Consider the following 20,607-nt stretch of genomic DNA (forward strand, 5'->3'; position numbering starts at 1 on the left):
TTGGTGATGCCATCCAGCCATCTCATCCTCTGTCGTACCCTTCTCCTGCCCCCAATCCCTCCCAGCATCAGGGTCTTTTCCAATGAGTCAACTCTTCGCATGAGGTGGCCAAAGTACTGGAGATTCAGCTTTAGGATCATTCCTTCCAAAGAAATCCCAGGGCTGATCTCCTTCAGAATGGACTGGTTGGATCACCTTGCAGTCCAAAGGACTCTCAAGAGTATTCTCCAACACCACAGTTCAAAGGCATCAGTACTTCGGCGCTCAGCCTTCTTCACAGTCCAACTCTCACATCCATACATGACCACAGGAAAAACCATAGCCTTGACTAGACGGACCTTTGTTGGCAAAGTAATGTCTCTGCTTTTGAATATGCTATCTAGGTTGGTCATAACTTTCCTTCCAAGGAGTAAGCGTCTTTCAATTTCATGGCTGCAGTCACCATCTGTAGTGATTTTGGAGCCCAGAAAAATAAAGTCTGACACTATTTCCACTGTTTCCCCATCTATTTCCCATGAAGTGGTGGGACCAGATGCCATGATCTTCGTTTTCTGAATGTTGAGCTTTAAGCCAACTTTTTCACTCTCCACTTTACTTTCATCAAGAGGCTTTTGAGTTCCTCTTCCCTTTCTGCCATAAGGGTGATGTCATCTGCATATCTGAGGTTATTGATATTTCTCCCAGCAATCTTGATTCCAGCTTGTGTTTCTTCCAGTCCAGCATTTCTCATGATGTATTCTGCAGAGAAGTTAAATAAACAGGGTGACAATATACAGCCTTGATGAACTCCTTTTCCTATTTGGAACCAGTCTGTTGTTCCATGTCCAGTTCTAACTGTTGCTTCCTGACCTGCATACAGATTTCTCAAGAGGCAGTACAGGTGGTCTGGAATTCCCATCTCTTTCAGAATTTTCCACAGTTTATTGTGATCCACATAGTCAAAGGCTTTGGCATAATCAATAAAGCAGAAATAGATGTTTTTCTGGAACTCTCTTGCTTTTTCGATGATCCAGCGGATGTTGGCAATTTGATCTCTCGTTCCTCTGCCTTTTCTAAAACCAGCTTGAACATCAGGAGGTTCACAGTTCACATATTGCTGAAGCCTGGCTTGGAGAATTTTGAGCATTACTTTACTAGCGTGTGAGATGAGTGCAATTGTGTGGTAGTTTGAGCATTCTTTGGCATTGCCTTTCTTTAGGATTGGAATGAAAACTGACCTTTTCCGGTCCTGTGGCCACTGCTGAGTTTTCCAAATTTGCTGGCATATTGAGTGCAGCACTTTCACAGCATCATCTTTCAGGATTTGGAATAGCTCAACTGGAATTCCATCACCTCCACTAGCTTTGTTCGTAGTGATGCTTCCTAAGGCCCACTTGACTTCACATTGCAGGATGTCTGGCTCTAGGTCAGTGATCACACCATCTTGATTATCTGGGTCGTGATGATCTTTTTTGTACAGTTCTTCTGTGTATTCTTGCCATCTCTTCTTAATATCTTCTGCTTCTGTTAGGTCCATACCATTTCTGTCCTTTATCGAGCTCATCTTTGCATGAAATGTTCCTTTGGTATCTCTGATTTTCTTGAAGAGATCTCTAGTCTTTCCCATTCTGTTGTTTTCCTCTATTTCTTTGCACTGATCGCTGGAGAAGGCTTTCTTATCTTTTCTTGATATTCTTTGGAACTCTGCATTCAGATGCTTATATCTTTCCTTGTCTTCTTTGCTTTTCACTTCTCTTCTTTTCACAGCTATTTGTAAGGCCTCCCTAGACAGCCATTTTGCTTTTTTGCATTTCTTTTATATGGGAATGGTCTTGATCCCTGTCTCTTGTACAATGTCACGAACCTCATTCCATAGTTCATCAGGCACTCTATCTATCAGATCTAGTCCCTTAAATCTATTTCTCACTTCCACTGTATAATCATAAGGGATTTGATTTAGGTCATACCTGAATGGTCTAGTGGTTTTCCCTACTTTCTTCAATTTAAGTCTGAATTTGGCAACAAGGAGTTCATGGTCTGAGCCACAGTCAGCTCCTGGTCTTGTCTTTGCTGACTGTATAGAGCTTCTCCATCTTTGGCTGCAAAGAATATAATCAATCTGATTTCGGTCTTGACCTTCTGGTGATGTCCATGTATACAGTCTTCTCTTGTGTTTTCGAAGAGGGTGTTTGTTATGACCACTGTATTTTCTTGGCACAACTCTATTAGTCTTTTCCCTGCTTCATTCCGTATTCCAAGGCCAAATTTGCCTGTTACTCCAGGTGTTTCTTGACTTCCTACTTTTGCATTCCAGTCCCCTATAATGAAAAGGACATCTTTTTTAGGTGTTAGTTCTAAAAGGTCTTGTAGGTCTTCATAGAACCGTTCAACTTCAGCTTCTTCAGTGTTACTGGTTGGGGCATAGACTTTCATTACTGTGATATTGAATGGTTTGCCTCGGAAACGAACAGAGATCATTCTGTCGTTTTTGAGATTGCATCCAAGTACTGCATTTCGGACTCTTTTGTTGACCATGATGGCCACTCCATTTCTTCTGAGGGATTCCTGCCCGCAGTAGTAGATATAATGGTCATCTGAGTTAAATTCACCCATTCCAGTCCATTTGAGTTCGCTGATTCCTAGAATGTTGACACTCACTCTTGCCATCTCTTGTGTGACCACTTCCAATTTGCCTTGATTCATGGACCTGACATTCCAGGTTCCTATGCAATATTGCTCTTTACAGCATTGGACCTTGCTTCTATCACCAGTCACATCCACAGCTGGGTATTGTTTTGCTTTGGCTCCATCCCTTCATTCTTGCTGGAGTTATTTCTCCACTGATCTCCAGTAGCATATTGGGCACCTACTGACCTGGGGAGTTTCTCTTTCAGTATCCTATCATTTTGCCTTTTCATACTGTTCATGGGGTTCTCAAGGCAAGAATACTGAAGTGGTTTGCCATTCCCTTCTCCAATGGACAACATTCTGCAAATCTCTCCACCATGACCTGCCCGTCTTGGGTTGCTCCACTGGCATGGCTTAGTTTAATTGAGTTAGACAAGGCTGTGGTCCTAGTGTGATTAGATTGACTAGTTTTCTGTGAGCATGGTTTCAGTGTGTTTGCCCTCTGATGCCCTCTTGCAACACCTACCATCTTACTTGGGTTTCTCTTACCTTGGGCATGGGGTATCTCTTCACGGCTGCTCCAGCAAAGCGTAGCCATTGCTCCTTACCTTGGACAAGTGGTATCTCCTCACCACCGCCCTTTTTTTTGAGCCAAAAGGTAGAGACATCCTAAATGTCCATCAACTGAAAAACGAATAAATGTGGTCTATTCATACAATAGAATATTATGCATCAGTAAATAAGAACTACTCTTATGTGCCACAAGATAAGTAAACCTTGAAAACCTGCTAAATGAAAAAGGTCAGACACAAACAGATCATAGAAGATATGATTACACTTCTGTGAAATGTCCAGAATAGGCAAATCTAGAGAGAGAATGTAAGTCTGTGGTTGGCAGGGAATGGAGGGAGGGGAGAATTGGGACTAAGGGCTGTTAGGTGTGTCCTGGAATTGGTGGTAACAGCTGCAGCAAGCACATGGTCAAATGTACATTCCTTGTCTGTTGACGTGCCCAGGGGTTTAATAGGCATGCATTTTATCATGTATTTACTATGCAAGAGGAAACAACCCCAGCCATCCACCAAACATACAACTGAAGCCTTTTCTTCCAGAATCTGCTGGTAACCCTCTCCAATCATGGAATGCACAGCGAGCTACCACCTTGGCACTTGGGGTTGGGGCCCACTCTTTCTGGCATCTAGGTCAAGGTTAGCAAACTGCAGCCCTCAGGCCGAGGCTAGGTGGCCCTCTGTTTCTATGTGGCTCTTGAGCTAAGAATGTCTTTTACTTTATAAATGGTTAAAACTAAACCAAAAAAAGAATATTATTGCATGACATGTGGAAAGCTTATGAAATTCAAATGTTTCAGTGTCCATAAATATGTACTGAACACAACCATGCCCATCTATCTACTGTTGCTTGCAGCTGCTTTTGCACTGGGACAAAGACCCCATGGCCCACAGAGCCTAAACTATTTACCATCTGCCCCTTTATGGAAAACATCTGCCAACCTCTGCTCTATAGATGAAGAGTTGAGTGAATTGTGTTTCCAGGAGTGAGGAGGGCGCCCTGGGCTGGAACCGCTGACAGGGCTCTGCTGGGTTGTGACGGCTCCTTCGGGCTGGAGCTGCCTCATCTGTAACAGGAGATGGCTTGCATGAAGGCTCTCTACAGCGTCTTTCCAGCTTTGACTAACTCTAGGCGATGGCACCTCACTCCAGTACTCTTGCCTGGAAAACCCCATGGATGGAGGGGCCTGATGGGCTGCAGTCCACGGGGTTGCTAGGAGTCGGACATGATTGAGCGACTTCACTTTATTTTTTCACTTTCATGCATTGGAGAAGGAAATGGCAACCCACTCGAGTGTTCTTGCATGGAGAATCCCAGGGATGGGGGAGCCTGGTGGGCTGCCGTCTATGGGGTCGCACAGAGTCGGACACGACTGAAGCGACTTAGCAGAAGCAGTGTATCAAGATTCCAGTGTGTTTGGTGGCCCCCAGGTGGCCAGTGGGGCAGAAGGGCAGGGCTCTTGTCTGGGACAAAGCCACGGGGACCAGGGAGTCACGTGAGCACACAGGGCACCGAGCTGGACACAGACCTGGGGAGCCAGTGTGTCTGGACAAAGCAGATCTGAAAACTGGCCCCCTCCATGGTTCAGAAGCAGACGATTTGGGCCACTTTCATGTGTCCTAGTTTTGTAGATTACATGTAACCCAGTTCTGTTTATTTCTGTATTTAATGGCTGCACTGGGTCTTTGATGCTGTGTGGGCTTTTCCCTAGTTGCAGAGAGTGGGGGCTATTCTCCAGTGGTGGTGCATGGGCTTCTCATTGCTCTGGCTTCTCTTGTTGCAGAGAAGGGGCTCACTAACTGTAGTGCATGGGCTTAATTGCCCTATGGCATGTAGAACCTCTCGGACCAGGGATTAAACCTGTGTCCCCTGCACTGGCAGGTGGATTCTTATCCACTGAACCCCCAGGGAAGTCCCATGTAACTCCAATTCTTTTAACCCTGGGGAAGAAGGAAATGGCTGATGCTAAATATTGGGGACCTGGAGAAGGGCATGGCAACCTACTCCAGTATTCTTCCCTGGAGAATCCTATGGACAGAGGAGCCTGGTGGGCTACAGTCCATGGGGTCGCAAAGAGTGGAACATGCCTGAAGTGACTTAGCACAATTAATGGTGAAGGCTGGCAAGGCATGATAGCAGAGGCTGGCAATCTGAAATTCAGGTTTTCAGAGTCCGATCTAGCACTTCCAGCAGGTTTGTGGCAATTGACCAGGTAACTGTCATGTCTCCTGTCCACAGAGTAGCAGGGCAGAGTCTCTGTGGTGCTTCCTGTTTTCTCAGTTCTAACATGTGGCTCTTTATCCACAGTCCAAGGGATCACGAGTTGTCGGCATCGTCGCTCCAGCCTGGTGTCTGTCACTACGGAACCATACTGGCCTGCTGCTATGGCTGGAGAAGGAGCAGCAAGGGAGTCTGTGAAGGTACTTTTGTAAAAACTCAGACCACCCAGTGCTCAGGTGGTTGGCCTGGGTCCTGCAGTTTTTCTCTGTGACACCATAACTGTCACCAGGTTGCCAGTGGCTTTCCCAGAGCAGGGACACAGTCCTAACTGACACCCAAGGTCTAAGTGCTTGTGAGATCTCTTCCCATTCAAAATATGGCTGACACCATCACCCTTGATATGATGTGTTTGTTTTAGGAGCCCTGTTTCATCAATTCTTTCTGCTGTTCTCTTAGTCAGTATGGCTGTTTTTGTTTTAACCTAGAGAAACTGAGTTAGGCAAAAACAGGTCAAGAAATACCTCATTCTAATTATAATTTTTCCAACCGACTTCTAATGAATTCCACTTTTTAATTGTGAATCACCCAATCAGTAGGCTTTGGTCACAAACAAGAAGGTTAGCCATTTATTTTGTAGTTTAGTTACTCACATTTTCCTAGTTCATCGTGCCTGTTTCTAGATGGTTTCAAGGGATGCATGCATATGTGTGCATGGTTCTGCTGTGTACATTTCAAACTAGGTTTCCATAAATTGCTTTTGACATCATTTCTCAGACCAGTGTTAGGAATTCCGAGAGAGGCCTCTGACAGTTTCAAAAGAGTTGGGGAGGCTAGGGATGAGCACAGAGTTTTGTGTTGCATTGTTTTTCATGTAAATTTCTATAATAATCAACAGTCGCAGCATAAAAGAATCAAATCTGTATTCTTCATAGCTGACTAACCAGGGGTACATACTTTCAGGGCAGGAATCTGGTCTCAGGGCCTTGTATATCTAGTAGGTGGTATAGAACCTGAATCCTTAATCTGTTAAGTGGGATGAACAGACATGTGCATGCAGTACTTTAGGCACTGGTAAGGATCATATTGGATTATAAACTATAAAGCCCAACAGTGTTAGCGATTTTTAAGAATAATAAGTCTACATTCTTTTTTCTGCTTTTTCCCTGCCCCAACCTCCTCCTCCTTGATTTAGCTGGTTCAAAAAATAATCTGGGCAGACTGTAGCTGCGGGCAGAACTTGATCATGTCTGAAACCCATGAAACATTGGAGGACGTTGATCTCATTCCCACATGTTTAGTGAAGTCGCTCAGTTGTTTCAGACTCTTTGTGACCCCATGGACTGTAGCCCACCAGGCTCCTCCATCCATGGAATTTTCTAGGCCAGGGTGCTGGAGTGGGTTGCCATTTCCTTCTCCAGGGGATCTTCCCGACCCAGGGATCAAACCCGGGCCTCCCGCATTGCGGGCAGACGCTTTACCGTCTGAGCCACCAGGGAATACCCCCACATGTTTCATATTATGTAAAACCCTGCACTGTCGCAGTTTCCTTATGAGGAGATGACAAGAGTGTGAAAATAGTAGAAGAAATGTTTGAAGGTCAGCACTGCCTGCCTAGCAAAAGAAAGTTAGAACATTCCCCTGAGACTTTGTCGGTTGAAAAGGGTGGTACTCACACTGGTCAGGTGGGTCATGATCAAGGGCATTGTCTTGAGAACCAGACTGCCGTGGGTGACCTTGGGCAAGGTAGATAAGCTTGCTCAGACTCCATTTCCTCCCTTGCAGACTTCTGTCTGTCAAAGCAGGAGGTGATAAGGGGGTTCAATGTTGCTTTTTTCTCCTTCTAAACACAACATGATACATTTTTCTTTGAAGTCAGTCAGATGGGCAGGGTCAAAAACCACACAGGATGTCTTATTTGGAATCTCTCTTAAAGTCACAGGAACCTCAGGACCTCCGGCCATAAAACTTGCATGTCTCTGGTGTATAAATGAGGGTGAGCTTTGCTTTTCTGGAGGGGCTATTCTATAATTAGATCAGAGCAGTCTGATCATGGTGCACACAGCCAATCACATTCTCACCACTTTTGTGGCCAATATTCATACCAGAGGCCTGAAAACAATTGAAAGCCAGATGCTAAAGGGCATTCCAACACACTGCTCCCACTGCGTGTTTGGCAAGCCGAAGAGATGGTTAGCCCATCCTCTGCCCCTGTCAAATGTTGACACAGTAAATGGCAATGATTTTTGTATCTATGATCTGTATCATATTACATCCAATGGGCATGGTCCTTCTTGATGGTAATGTCATACGCTCCTCGAAGCACCAGGTAACAGGCTGCTTAGTCCCTGATCACCAGTCCTCTGATTTCTAAGCCGTGGGGTGCATGGTGATGAGACAGGAATGCATGCCAACTTGCCTGAACAGGCAGAGCCAGGCTCCAGCCTGTGAGGGTGCAGTCTGCCCCAGCCTTCACCTCCATTGACTGATCAGCCCTCAGTCCTTCAGAGGCCCTGTCTCTATGCCAGAGCTTTCTAGATCTCAGTCTCTGCCCTGCTTAAATCTGTTCCCAGGGCAGGGTCTGCTTCACTCAATATCGTTAGCCTTCAGATATGGATCACTTAGTGAGATATGGGAGAAAGAGCCAGAAAGAGTGGATAAAGAGTGGATAAACACTCCAGAAAGATGGAGGAGTTTGAGTTTGCAGGGAAATTAAACAAGAGAGCTTCCTTTATCTAAAGCACACTTAAATCTCAGGCCATTTTAGACATAAATGGAATTTCCCTATGCCATAGATTGGCTGTTCCCATCACAGATCCAATGCTACTGTAAATCAAAAATGTCTTTCTGGAGTGCTGACCTCCAAACAGCAAGGGCATTAACATTCACCACTTCTCCTCTCTTCTCTTTGGCATTTATCCTGGGCTTTCCTGTCTGGACTACATTGAAAATAACTTTCCAGGGAGCAATCAGAGGTTTGGGGGCTTAAAAAAAAGGTATATTTTTCTAACATTTAGAGTTAAAGCTGCATCTCCAAGAACATAACCATAACAAAATAGACCCTGGAAATCCAATTCTATCTCGTTTGCCTCCAAAAGTAGAAGAACTTTGGTGGGAAGCGTGTTTTCCCCTACCTTCTCTCACTTACGATCTACTTCAAGCCTTGAAATGTTTCCCTGTCCAAAGTTCTACACTTACTGTTTGTCATTCAAAACTATTTCAGGGTCTAACATGTTCACACTATTACATGCAGGTGGAGAAACAGGTGAGCATTTATATCCCTGTTCTGAAAGCACTTAGCACCAGATAGTAGATAGAAGTCAAACATAGAAGCGAAATATTTGGCTCGTTCTTGAATAAGATGCAGATATCAGTTTCGTGGGAGAAGCCTGCCAGAGTTCTGTGGAGTTCTCAGAGATGAGCAGAAGTTCACGTGTGGCTGGAGAAATCTGTACAAGCTTCTGGAAGGAGGGGCCCTACAAGGTAGTCCTTGAAGGATTGTTAGGATATTAACCATTGGAGTGGCGGGGAGGGGTGCCGCAGGTGGGGTAACAATAGAGAAGCAGTAAAAAGTGCAGAGTAGCTCAGCGAAGTGCAGGCAGTCTGGTTTGACCTCATCGTTGCCTGGGTTCAGGGAACAGAGTAAGACTAAAAAAAGGCCAAGGCCAGATCATGGTTATGACCCCTGTCCTGGATTCAGGACCCAACAGAGATTATTTGATGACTTCTAGGCAATGAAATCCGTCCTGAATATTCATTGGAAGGACTGACGATGAAGCTGAAACTCCAATACTTTGGCCACCTGATGCAAAGAACTGACAGAGGATGAGATGGTTGGATGGCATCACCGACTCGATGGACATGAGTTTGAGTAAGCTCCGGGAGTTGGTTATGGACAGGGAAGCCTGGTGTGCTGCAGTCCATGGAGTCGCAGAGTCGACCACGACTGAGCCACTGAACTGAACTGAACTGAGGCAATGCATGGCATAATCAGAGGTATACTTCTGGAATATCCCTTTAATGTCACATCGGACATCGGTATTTTAGGAACGGTAACTGAGAAGTTGATTCTTGCACAAATATCCTGTTGAGAGGCACTTAGGAGAAATCAGTAAGGGAGTGAGGGAGCTGGGGAAGAAGATAGGCAAGGATGTGGCTTCAAGAGAAGAGAAGTTTGGCTTCATCCTGATTCCACAGGGAGCTCTGGAGTGTTAATTGCACCACAGCATTTGTCCTGCCTAGAAACCAGGGGCTAGGCTGTTAGACCCGTGTGTCAGCCAAGCCCTGGTCACAGACTGATGTGAGGAAAGTGAAGAGAGAGAGGTATGTGACAAATCTCCCGGACATCTATGGGCAAAGTGATTCCCAGCAGCTGGATAAATATTGGCTTGGGCAAAAAAGTTTGTTTGGGTTTCTCTGTAAGCGACTGTAGAGAAACCCAAACACACGTTTTTGCCCAAACCAAAATCGAGGAAATTGGTGGTAGAAACAGGGATAGAGGGGTAGGATACTCTGAGTGATTGTTTGGGGAACAAGAAAAAATAGAGACAGCTGAGATTTTGAGTCCAGCTAGCTTGGAGATGAATGGTGACGTTAGCAAAGGTAGGGGTGTGTCAAATGGGAACATGCTGGAGTCTTTAGGAACAGGCTTGCCTAGGGGTGGACCTTCTATGAGCCAGAGAATCAATGTACAGAGAAGCAAGCTCAGTCATCCAACAAATATTTATTGAGTTCCTAGTTTGTGTCAGGTGTCTGGATACAGAAGTGGATAAAACAGAAAACCAAATCCTGCCTTTGGCATGCCTCCATGACCAATACTATCGCCATCACCATCAAGCTTGTGGTTCCCATCCTCGGGACCGGAGGCAGCATCTCCCTGCCTCCAACCTGTGCTTTGTTCATTTTGGCTGATAACGCACAGAATGTAAAAATTTTGATCATTGAAGAGAGAAATGGGGAAATAATACAGAAGATAAAAAAAAAAAAAAAAAAAAAAAAACAGTAGAAAGTGGGAGAAGGACCTTGGCCCAGTATAACTATGGAGTTTCTTCCAGCTCACAAATCATATTCCATTTGTTAAATCTTTTGTATTTACATAGAAAACTGGCTAATTGTGATGTAGGAGGCTTTTTTTTCTTTGAATGCCACTGGAGGTGTGGCAGTGCTAGGCAAAGTTGTGGTCAACTTGTTCTTGTGAGGTGAAGGGGGTGAGGAGATGGGGACTGGTGAGCAGCCGTGAAGAGATACCCCACGTCCAAGGTAAGAGAAACCCAAATAAGACTGTAGGTGTTGCAGGAGGACATCAGAGAGCAGATAAAATGAAACCATACTCACAGAAAACTAGTCATTCTAATCACACTAGGACCACAGCCTTGTCTAACTCAATTAAACTAAGCCATGCCCGTGGGGCAACCCAAGACGGGCAGGTCATGGTGGAGAGATCTGACAGAATGTGGTCCACTGGAGAAGGGAATGGCAAACTGAGAGAGTCAGTTCCTAGGCAGGTTGATAGGGAGTCTAGGGGTCCCCAAGGAGAGAGGGGTCTGGAATTCTCAAGGAGGAAGAAAGGACAAGCTTTTTTTCTTTCTCCACATTCCTTAGGATTATTTAACAATAATGTATCCTGCCTAAGGACAGTCTTTGGATTCAACCTTTTGTTATCTTAAAGTGTTAATTATGGGAGTAGACCTGGTCTTTACAAGGATGTATCTTGCCTGAGGACAGTGTTATCTTAAAATGTAAATTACGGGGATAGGACTGATGAGGTCTTTACAGCCTCCAGATATTCTTTGGATTATATAACCTCATTGTTAACACTAGCAAGCGGGTATTCTTTCTGCCCCCTTCTGATGCCTATGTCAGAAGCTTTCTCTATCTCCTTTATACTTTAATAAAACTTTATTACACAAAAGCTCTGAGCGATCAAGCCTCGTCTCTGGCCCTGGATTGAATTCTTCTCCTCTGGGGGCCAAGAATCCCGGTGTATTCGCGTGCTTCAACAACAACCTTTCATCTTGGGGGCTCATCCGGGATCCTTCAGGACAAGGTAAGGAAGCTTGGAGCTTTAGTTCTTTGTTCTCTTAGCGAACACGTTTTCTGCCATGCTTTACTAACTCTACGGTGTGCTTGTGTGAATGAATGGCAGGCCCTGCATGAAGCAAGTAAGGGGCCCTGCTCTGCGGTTCCACAGTGATCTCATACGGCTTATGGCAGAAACCTGTCGGGCCGTTGTACCAACCTGCCAATGCCAAGAGGCACCCAGTGTCTCCTTCGGGAACCGACCAGAAATGGGCAAAGCATGTGGACCGAACTTTCCTTTCTCGGTCAAACTTTTCGGTCTCTTTGACCATTTCATAACTCCTTGGGAATTAGAAGTACTAACCTAATCTATCGGATCATAGACTTTCAAGAGACTTGTGATCTATATTGTTACTGTATACTGTGGCTTAGGTCCCAAACTTGGATTGGTATTCAAGAAAGTGCCTAGCCTCGCTAGGAATCGGAAGTTCAGAAGCTAGATGGAGCTCTAGCTCCCAGAACATCTCTGAGGTTAAAGGTTACTCAGATTGGGACTGTGATGGGTTTTTTCCTTTGGTAACGCCGGCTCTTAGTGGATCAGAGGAGGCTGTTATACTGGTGTGGTAATGCTTGGAAAGAACATCTGTTTTATGTTCGTGTCGGTCTTATTGTGGTCAGGACATACTCAGGGTCGTGCACAGGCACTCAGGTGACGAATGTTTCCCACAGCGGTTTTAGCTTGAGAGGCATTCCGGAAGGTTACTCTGATTCACCCCAGGTAACATCAGAGGCAAGCAAGGTTAAAGGTGAAGAGCTGGATGTCAAGTAGGGATGCTATCAAGTCTACCCCTGGTACATCCCCACCCCATCTCGGTGGTAGAACCGGGAGGGACGAGTATGGCGCCTGCGTCGGTAAGGGACAGGCTAAGTCCGACCAGGAAGGAAAAGCTTTTGGTGTAGCGTCTGTCTACACCCCCATCTAGAGCAGGGAGGGACGCCTCCAGTAGAAAAATGGCGCTGGTCGCTTTTTTTCTCTCTTACAGATGGGAGCTGACAATTCCAGCCTCACTCCTTTGAACTGTATCCTGAAAAACTGGGATAGATTTGATCCCCAGGGCTTAAAGAAAACACACCTGGTCTTCCTATGTGATACTGCATGGCCATGGTATCCATTGGAGGACGGCGAATGGTGGCCAGTTGGAGGGTCTCTTAAGTATAGTACTGTTCTACAATTAGACCGGTTCTGTGAGGAACAAGGGAAATGGTTAGAAGTAGCATATGTGTTGCCCTTTTACTCTCTGCGAAATATGCCAGACTTATGTCCTAAGGTTCCTCTGTTGTTAAAAACAGTAACTGTTGCTACTAGCAAAGAATATGTGCTGGAACTCATTTCATAGCTAATAACAACATTTGATAAGATAAGTAGTTTTAAGCCTTCTGTGGGACCCCATGGCACATCCTTTATTTAACCCAGCAGATGTTTGAAAGTGTTCATTGCTTAGTCATGTCCGACTCTCTTGTGACCCCATGGACTGTAGCCTGGCAGGCTCCTCTGTCCATGGGATTCTCCAGGCAAGAATACTGGAGTGGCTTGCCATTTCCTTCCCCAGGGGATCTTCCCAACTCAGGGATAGAACCTGGGTCTCCTGCACTGCAGGTTAACTCTTTACCATCTACTTAGATGATGCTTAATGCTTGCCTTCCCTCAGTGCTTTGAAGTGTTTAGTAATAGCTGGAAGAATTTTTTTTTTTAACTCAGTTGTTTCTGTTTGAAAGCACTCTTGATTTTAATCTCACCAAGATGGCGATCTTGAGCATGTGCTGAAATAATGGTTTGGTAGGGGCTCCTGATAACCAAGGGCCTCCTGCAGTGTCTATGAGACCAAATTAGTTGTCCAAACTGAGTGGCCAAATGTATGTGTAACAGAGTCACTGTGTTGTACACCTGAAACTAACACAACATTGTACATCAACTATACTTCAATTAAAAAAAACACCACTAGATAAGAGTATGGAATTGAGAGATACAAACTACTACATATGAAATAAAGAAGCAACAAGAATATATTGTACAGTACAGAGAAATATAACCATTATTTCACAATAAATTTAAATGGAGTATCATCTATAAAAATATTGAATCACTATGGTATACACCTGAAACTAATATAATATTGTAAATCAATTATACTTCACTAAAAAATAAAAGGGGCATCCCTGATAGCTCAGATGGTAAAGAATCCATCTGCCAGAAGATACAGGTTCAATCCCTGGGTCGTGAAGATCCCCTGGAAAGGGAATGGCAACCCGCTCAGTATTCTTGCCTGGAGAATCCCATGGAAAGAGCCTGGCAGGCTACAGTCCATGGGGTCGTAAAAAGAATCAGACACAATTTGGCAACTAAAGAACAACAATGACAAGAAAAATAGAATAAAATTGCAATCCCCCCTCCAAAAAAAAGACTGAGTAGTCTAAGAAATACCCTACTTATAAGCCGCCAAGTTGGCCGCCAGTTTCCCAGAGGCGGGAAGAACAGAGACAAACACAGCCAGCAGCGGGAACTTCCTGTTTCTCAAGTTCCACGAGGTGATAAGGAAGTGGGCCCAAAGGCCCACTGTAACATAGAGGCTCTGTGTCAAAGCTGAGGAACTTCAAGTTTAGGAAATGCCCAATTGCTTAACTAGGCTGCAAGCGAATCTGCCCAAACTTTGCCCTGGAGGGGGACATTATCTTTATTAGTTGGTCAGGAAATAAATCTGCCCTTAGCCTCAGAGGGAGAGACCATCTCTGTACTCCAAGGGCAGTTTGCTCTACAGACATCCTTGGAAAGATAATCTGGAACAAAAGCTGTCAATGCCTTTGCTTAACAGTGGGGTAGAAATGCAAGAGACCTGTAGAGACTTGTCCCCAACGCCACTGTCTCTATTCAGCTGTCTGCTCAGATGTCCCCTCTCTACAAGTCACTTGGTACCACTGCTGCTACTTTACATTTCTATATAGTGACTGAGCGACTGATCTGATCTGATCTGAAAGTGCCTTTATGGTCAGGCAATTCAAGGTAGCTGTTCTCTTGCTCTCTATACACCCCCTTCCCCACCAGTCCCTGCTTCACTCACATGACTACCCAACCCTCTTCATTACAGAGCTTGATTAGCCCCTGGTTACTGATGAGCCCACTTGACATCAGTTGCCCCCTATGAACAGTAGCCTCTGACTACCCTGAGTAGTGAAGACTGCTGCCACATCCCAGTTGCTACCTGCCACAAACAGTAGGGTGTTACTTCAGGGCACTTTGCTTAAGATCCCTTGTCCAATAAACCACCAATGTCTCTGTCACTGTCTCTGAGCAACTTCAAGGTTTGCAGGCCTGTGTGGTGCAGACCAATAGCACACATGGCATCCTAATATACTGCAATACTATTTGTTATATGTTTTTTCCACTAGAATGCAAACCCCATGAGAGCAGGGCATCATCTGTTTTGTTCCTGTTGTACCAACAGGGTTTTAAAATGTTGCACATGTAACATAATAGGTGCTCAATAGATACTTAATTAGTGAATGAACACATGAATATGCTTCCACAGTCCTTTGTCCTAGGCAGTTTACATTGAATAACAGTACCATGTGTGCTGTGTGCGGTGCTGAGTCGCTTCAGTCATGTCCAATTCTTTCTGATCCCATGGACTAGAGCCCTCCAGGCTCCTCTGTCCACGGAATTCTCCAGGCAAGAATACTGCAGTGGGTAGCCATTCACTTCTCCAGGAGAAACTTCCCTAGGATCATACCTGGTCTCCCTTATTGTAAGCAGACTGTTTACTGTCTAAGCCATCAGAGTGGCTCTAATCAGTTAAAAAAAAAAAAAAAGTGTATTCCAATATAGGAGGACCCAGTTCCATCCCTGGGTTGTGAAAATTTTTCAGTTCATTTGCTGTGTTTTATCCAATCGGCCTTCCTATCTGTCACCAACACCCGTGCTTGCTCAAACTCATGTCCATTCAGTTGGTGATGCCATCTAATTGCTTTTTGCAATGTGGCTGCTTTGCCTACCTACTTTCAATCTTTCCTGGCACCAAAATATCTCTTGGAAAACTCCATTCAGTGTTATGGGAATCTGACCAAAGATCCCCATACAAGATGGAGGAGGAAAAGGACGTGCCCTCATCTTCTCCTAGGAGAAGTCCAAAATTACAACTCGGAGCTGAACAACCACCAACAGGAGAATGTTGGATCCCACCAAAGAAAGATATCCCACGTCCAAGGGCAAAGGAGAAGCCCAAACAAGATAGCAGGAGGGGAGAAATTTCGTTTAGAATCAAATCCCATACCCGCCAGTGACACTTGGAGGGCTCAAAGAAAACCTTGCGCACAGCAGAGCTCAGAAACCCCACAGAGACTGAGCCAGAACTCTGTTTGAGTGTCTCCTGTGGAGGAACAGTGGGTCAGCAGTGGCCTGCCTCAGGGGCAGGGGCTCTGGGTGCAGGAGCCTTGGTCACCCAGCCTGTGGCATAAGCCCTCTTGGAGGAGGTCGCCATTAACCCCAACCATAGAGCCGCCAAGCAGATGGCCCACAAACAATCATACCAAAGAAATTCTCGCACTGTTAAAGAAGTTCTAGGACCCACAACAGATTTACCAACCTGGGGATCTGGCAAGGGAACTGAGAACCCCCAAGGAATTTGACTGTGGAGGCCAGTGGGATTTGATTACACAACTTACACAGGACTGGGGAAACAGACTCTTGGAGGGCACAAACAAAACCTTGTGCACACCAGGACTCGGGAGAAAGGAGCAGGGACCCCACAAGGGACTGACCCAGACTTGCCCGTGGGTGTCCAGGAGTCCCTGGTGGAGGCGTGGGTCGGCGGTGGACTGCTGCAGGGTTGGGGGCACTGAGTGCAGCAGTGCCTGCCTGGAACCTTTGGAAGGAGGTGCCCATTATCTTCATTACCTCCACCTTAGTTTGGGCTCAGGTCAAACAACAGGGAGGGAAGACAGCCCCACCCATCAACAGAAAATTGGATTAAACATTTACTGAGCATGGTCCCGCCCAGCAGAACAAGACCCAGTTTCCCCACAGTCAGTCTCTCCCAGCAGGAAGCTTCCATAAGCCTCTTATCCTTATCTGTCAGAGGGCAGACAGAAGGAAAACCAGTGTCAAAGAAAACTTCTCAAACTGATCACATGGACCACAGCCTTGTCTAACTCAATGAAACTATGAGCCATGCCCTGTTCAGTTCAGTTCAGTCCCTGAGTCGTGTCAGACTCTTTGCGACCCCATGGACTGGAGCACGCCAGGGTCCCTGTTCATCACCAACTCCTGGAACTTGCTCAGACTCTTGTACATCAAGGTGGTGATGCCATCCAACCATCTCATTCTCTGTTGTCCCCTTCTCCTCAAGCCTTCCATCTTTCCTAGCATCAGGGTCTTTTCTGATGATTCAGTTCTGTTTTGGCAGTCACTTTTTTTTTTTTTTTTAATAATGATTAGAGTCATCCTGATGGCTTATATAGTAAAGAGTCTGCTTCAAAGTGGGAGACCCAGATTTGATCCTGGGGAAGCTTCCCCTGGAGAAGGGAATGGCTACCCACTGTAGTATTCTTGCCTGGAGAATTCCATGGACAGAAGCCCTGGAGGGCTATAGTCCATGGGGTCACAAATAGTCTGGGCACGACTGAGGAGGTTCAGCACTCTCTTTGATTCAACAGTATAGTGAACCTTCTCTGTGTCAAATCCAGCACCCGTATATCATTATCTTAAGGCATCAATAAAATCCTTATTGAGAAGAAATCAGACTCAGAGTGTTGAGGAGGAGAAAACATGGAGTCAGAGGCCTGTGAACCAGGGACGGGAAGCTGGCTTCCTGGGAGCTTGGGCGGAGAAAGGCGTGAATCTCAGGGGCGGAGACTCAGCATTCATTTGCATAACCGTCATTCACTGCATGCAATATAGTTTGAATTTACTCTTTTAATTCATCATAGATTTCTTTTAAACATAATATTTCGATGAATGAACCTTCATGCTCTTAAGTAAAAACATCTGCTGCAAACTCTTGACTCAGACTTACCCTTGACGTGCCTCACCCTAACTGAGTTAGGAGTGCTCGTTCTCAAGGTGGGTCTTTTGTGTTGCGTTTAGTATACAGCTAGGCTTATAAGGAAGAATTTGAACTGTGTCTTTAACAGTTTTTGGAAGCTTTGTGAGCTCCACAAAGCCAATTTGGTTGTATACAAAAACAGACCTTGTGAAATGGAACTTGGGACAGGTTGTTTTTTTTTTGTTTTTTTTTTTTGGGGGGGGGGATTGCTATACTTAAATAGGTTTTTGTGTGTTTGTTTTTTCTGTTAGACTGCCATTTTTTAAGTAGACTTTCTCAGTCGCGTCCGATTACTTAGTAATTCCACGCACTGTGGCCTTTGGGGTTTCTTATCACCTATTCTCAGAGCTTACTCATATTCATATGCCTTTCGAATCCATGGTGCTATTTAACCATCTCATTATCTATTACTTTCTTTTCTCCAAACTGTAGTCCTTCCTAGCATCAGGAGAAGGAAATGGTAACCCACTCCAGTGTTCTTGCCTGGAGAATCCCAGGGACGGCGGAGCCTGGTGGGCTGCCGTCTATGGGGTCGTACAAAGTCGGACACGACTGAAGTGACGCAGCAGCAGCAGCAGCAGCAGCAGCAGCAGCAGGAGGATCTTTTCCAGTAAGTCAGTTCTTTACATCAAGTGGCCAAAGTATTGAAATTTCAGTGTCAGCATCAGTTCTTCCAATGACTATTCAGGACTGATTTCCTTTAGGATGGACTGGTTGGGTCTCCTTGCAGTCCAAGGGACTCTCCAGCGCCTTCTCCAAGACCACAGTCCAACAGCCTCAGTTCTTTGGCCTTCAGCTTTCTTCACAGTGCAACTCTCACATTCATACATGAGTACTGGAAAAACCATACTGGAAAAACCATTGAGTGGACGGATCTTTTTCGGCCAAGTAATATCTCTGCCTTTTAATATGCTGTCTTGGTTGGTCATAGATTTTCTTCCAAAGAGCAAGCGTCTTTTAATTTCATGGCTGCAGTCACCATCCGCAGTGATTTTGGAGCCCAAGAAAGTAAAGTCTGTCACTGTTTCTATTGTTTCCCCATCTATTTTCCATGAAGTGATGGGATCGGATGGCATGATGTAGTTTTTTGAATGTTGAGTTTTAAGCCAGTGTTTTCACTCTCTTCTTTCACTTTCATTAAGAGACTCTTTAGTTCCTCTTTGCTTTCTGTCATTAGAGTGGTGTCACCTGAATATCATATCTAAGGTGGTTGATATTTCTCCCAGCAATCTTGATTCCAGCTTGTGCTTTATCCAGCCTGGCATTTCGCACGGTGTATTCTGCATATAAGTACAATAAGCAGGGTGACAATATACAGCCTGGTCGTATTCCTTTCCCAATTTTGAACCGTTCCATGTCCAGTTCTAACTGTTGCTTCTTGATCTGCATACAGGCTTCTCAGGATGGTCTGCTATTCCCATCTCTTTAAGAATTTCCCACAGTTTGTTGTGATCTACATAGTCAAAGGCTTTAGCACAGTCAATGAAGCAGAAGTAGATGTTTTTGTGCAATTCCCTTGCTTTCTCTATGATCCAATGGATGTTGGCAATTTCGTCTCTGGTTTCTCTGCCTTTTCTAATTCCAGCCTGTACATCTGAAAGTTCTCAGCTCACATACTGCTGAAGCCTAGCCTGGTTATGCATATATATGTATATATTTAAATTCTCTTTTTTTCTGATTCTGTTTCATTATAGTTTCTGACAAGATACTGAATATAGTTTCCTGTGCTATGTGGCATAACTCTGTGTTTTTGTTTTTGTTTTTGTTTTTGTTTTTGGTCATTCTTAATACCAACTTCTCTTTTTTCATCCAGTTCTAGAGGCCATAGCTGATTTTTAGCAATGCTATCTTAGGGTTTTCATTTTGCCTTTTCAGCTCTCTAATACATGGGTTAACCATTCTTTATATAAAATTTTGCCTATGAAAATAATTTTATTTCTGCCTTTGGACAGGACATGATTGATACATCAACTACAGTTAATTATTCATTGTATTTGCTTTATAGCTTATTGAAATCTTAATGAAATCTTTCATTCTAATATTTTTATTTTACTAGAGGAGCCTGGTGGGCTACAGTTCATAGGGTCACAAAGAGTTGTGCAAAAAATATAAGGTAGCTAGGAATAAATCTGACAAAAGATGTACATGCCATAGAAGGAAATATTAAACAGCACCTAAATAAAAGGGGTTGGTCATAACTTTCCTTCCAAGGAGTAAGCGTCTTTCAATTTCATGGCTGCAATCACCATCTGCAGTGATTTTGGAGCCCCACAAAATGAAGTCTGACACTGTTTCCCCTGTTTCCCCATCTATTTGCCATGAAGTGATGGGACCAGATGCTGTGATCTTAGTTTTCTGAATGTTGAGCTTTAAGCCAACTTTTTCATTCTCCTCTTTCACTTTCATCAAGGGGCTTTTTAGTTCCTCTTCACTTTCTGCCATAAGGGTGGTGTCATATGCATATCTGAGGTTATTGATATTTCTCCCAGAAATCTTGATTCCAGCTTGTGCTTCTTCCAGCCCAGCATTTCTCATGATGTGCACTGCATATATGTTAAATAAGCAGGGTGACAATATACATCCTTGATGTACTCCTTTTCTTATTTGGAACCATTCTGTTGTTCCATGTCCAGTTCTAACTGTTGCTTCCTGACCTGCATATAGGTGGTGATTGCAGCCATGAATTTAAAAGACGCTTACTCCTTGGAAGGACAGTTATGACCAACCTAGATAGTATATTCAAAAGCAGAGACATTACTTTGCCAACAAAGGTCCATCTAGTCAAGACTATGGTTTTTCCAGGAGTCATGTATGGATGTGAGAGTTGGACTGTGAAGAAAGCTGAGCACCGAAGAATTGATGCTTTTGAACTGTGGTGTTGGAGAAGACTCTTGAGAGTCCCTTGGACTGCAAGGAGATCCAACCAGTCTATTCTAAAGGAGATCAGTCCTGGGTGTTCTTTGGAAGGAATGATGCTAAAGCTGAAACTCCAGTACTTTGGCCACCTCATGCGAAGAGTTGACTCATTGGAAAAGACTCTGATGCTGGGAGGGATTGGGGGCAGGAGGAGAAGGGGATGACAGAGGATGAGATGGCTGGA

At 44.7% G+C, this 20,607-nt stretch overlaps 1 protein-coding gene across 3 annotated transcripts in view; it reads left to right on the forward strand.

Annotated features, from left to right (window-relative positions):
• The window catches only part of LOC129639268 (melanoma-associated antigen B5-like), a 90,829-nt gene that overhangs the window by 17,989 nt on the left and 52,233 nt on the right, over positions 1-20,607 (forward strand). For 2 of the 3 annotated variants that reach the window (XR_008708319.1, XM_055564322.1), the window contains exon 1: positions 10,899-11,440. The exons of the other annotated variant lie outside the window; for it this stretch is intronic. The gene's annotated coding sequence lies outside the window, so the exon portion shown is untranslated. Of the gene's footprint in view, positions 1-10,898; positions 11,441-20,607 lie in introns of those variants that run through there. 3 annotated transcript variants of the gene reach the window in all.

This window comes from Bubalus kerabau, chromosome X (genome assembly GCF_029407905.1).
Source record: "Bubalus kerabau isolate K-KA32 ecotype Philippines breed swamp buffalo chromosome X, PCC_UOA_SB_1v2, whole genome shotgun sequence".
NCBI lineage: Eukaryota > Metazoa > Chordata > Mammalia > Artiodactyla > Bovidae > Bubalus > Bubalus kerabau.